Here is a 2,695-nt window from a genome sequence, read left to right as displayed (position 1 = left end):
GCTGCGCACAGGGGCTTGGAGCTTAGGAGAGAGACTGAGTGTATACATGCATGTCTTGGAATCATCTACATATATGTGCATACATATACACATACATATACATATACATGTTAACTGATCACTAAGGGACATAAAGGGGACATGATGGGGCATAGAGGAAAAGAGTCCAGAACAGAGTCTTGGGGCACACTCACAGTTGGGGGGCATGATGGGAGAACTGAAAAAAAAAACCCAGTATCTTAAAAACTAAGTATCTAGTAGGGGGAGGTGATCATCAGTGCTGCAGAGAGGTCAAGAAGAATGAGGACTGAGAAAAGGCCATTAGATTTGGCAAATAAGAGATAATTGGTAACTTTGGAGAAAGAGAGAGACAGAAAGAGACAAAGAGACAGAGAGACAGGTTAGAAGAGAAGAGAGGAGAAAGAGAAGAAAGAGAGAAGAGAAAAGAAAAGAAATAGAGAAGAGACAGAGGTTTTAGTTGAATTAAGTAGGAAGCTAGATTTTAATGGGTTTTGAATAGGGTGAAAATAGAAGTAGAGCCAGTGAGTATAAATGACCTTTTTATAGAATTTAGCAGGAAAGGGAAAGATAGATGTAATATAATAACTTGAAGGGATATTAGGATTAAGTGAGAGTGTTTTGGGGATGGAGGAGTAATTCAAAAGTGTGTAGAAATCAGGAAAGGAGCCAATAAATAGGGAGAGATTAAAGGCTAGAGAGAGAGTAGGCATTATAGTACGAATGGTTTGCTAGAAAAGATGGGAGGGGATAGAATTAAGAGTGCAGAGGGGTTAGGCTAGGCAAACCTTTTCATTGGAACCTGGAGTATAGGAGATGGTGGTGGGAAGTAATGTCAGAGGGATGTGAGATGAAGAGGAGAGAAGAAGGAACTCGTGGCAGATGGTATCAATTTTTTGGTGATGTATGAGTCAAAGTCCTCAGCTGAGATGATGGAGGAACGGGGTGCCATGGACAGCTTAAGGAGACAAGAAAGTTTGGAACAGCTGCTATGATGAATAGAATAGAAAATAAATTAGAGTGGAACCAAGGATTTCTTTGCTGCTATGAAGGTGTAGTCATGACTCAATAGAATAAATTTAGAGTGGACCCAATCAGCATGGTTTTGTGACTTCCTCCATGTCTATTCAGTGGCAAGTAAATAGGAGTAGTAGGGGGAATTCAGGATTGAGGTTTGGCAAGGTCTGGTTGATGACAGGGCAAGTGGGCAAGGGATTTGAGAGTATAGTGAAGAGTTGAACTGCTTCACCAAAGGGCTGAGATGGGGAAGGGAGGGGACTGCAGCCACAGCAGGGGCGATAACCTGGGAAAGCATTGGAGGCCTTGGAGGCCATTTAGGATGCCTCCTCCTTCCCTCCCAACATCCAATCAGTTACAAAGTCCTGTCCATTCTTCCTGCACAATGTCTGTTGTATTCTTCTGCTGCTTTCCATCACCCCTGCCACCACCCCAATTCAGCCCCTCATTATCTCTGCCCTGGGACTATTGTTTGCTAGTGCCTGTAGAAACAGCTGTGGCTCATCCTGCTGAATGGGGAGGTGTGGTCAGTGCTGAACTCTCCAGTTCAAAAGGGCAGTGGGTGCAGAATGGAACACGAGTGAAGCATCATGTTCCAAAGCTGCCAAACTCAATAATTCCTGTCCTTTAAATCTGCTCTCTTCAGATTTCCTTCTTGATGCAGTTCTTTGACCGGCAATCAGATTCAGACTCACTCCCTTCTTGGATTGTTGTTTACTGCCTTGTGGTTGGGCTTTTTGCTATGTTCTTCATGTCACTTCACAGCATTGCAGATTTAGAACTGAAAGGAGCCTCAGAACTCATTTTATCTCCTTCCTTTATTTCATAAAGGAGGGAACAGATCCCAAGAGGTGACACATGATGACATTGGAGAAATGGAGATGTAACTCATTTTTCCAGAAGGAAGGAAGGAAGGGAGGAAAGAAGGAAGGAAGGAAGAAAAGAAGGAAAGAAGAAAGGAAGAGAGGAAAGAAGGAAGGAAGGAAAGAGGGAAGGAAGGAAGGGAGGGAGGAAGGGAGGGAGTGAGAGAGGAATGAAAGAAAAGGTCCAGGACTCTTTCTACTGAACCACCCTGCCTCCCCAAATGGACAAGTCTCTTGAGTTCCCCTTAGGACACTGATCTCTGACTATTGTGAACCACATAGTTTCCATGTACTTTGTTTCTTTGACTGTTGTCCACAGACTCTATGTCTTCCCTGATAGTCCCTGGGCACTTGTAGACCTCTCTATGGGCAGTGGTAGGGTTTTCTCCTTGGCTGGTATTTCCACTCTACTTTATCTCTTGGAGGGGATATTTAAGGAGAGGACAACTATTGCAGGGGCCTGCTAATTGGTTTACACACTGCTGCTAAGCCATTTTTCTTAAAGCACAGCTTTGAGAGGCAGACAGGTGGTGAAATGGATAGAATACTGGGTCTGGAGTCAGGAAGATCTAAATTACTAACTTTGTGACCCCAGGTCAGTCACTTAACCTCTGCCTGCTTCAGTTTGCTCAACTGTAAAATGGGAATAATAATAGCACCTATCTCCCAGGGTTGTTGTGAGACCAAATGAGATAATATTTATGATTAGCATGGTGCCTGGCACTTAATAATTTCCTTCCTTCCTCCCTCCCTCCCTCCCTTCCTTCCTTCCTTCCTTCCTTCCTTCCTTCCTTCCT

Source organism: Petaurus breviceps, unplaced genomic scaffold (genome assembly GCF_028583685.1).
Source record: "Petaurus breviceps papuanus isolate PSGF00001 unplaced genomic scaffold, PetGlider_PUasm1.0 90723, whole genome shotgun sequence".
Lineage (NCBI taxonomy): Eukaryota > Metazoa > Chordata > Mammalia > Diprotodontia > Petauridae > Petaurus > Petaurus breviceps.
The sequence above is the reverse complement of the archived record's forward strand: the minus strand, read 5'-3'. Positions refer to the sequence as shown.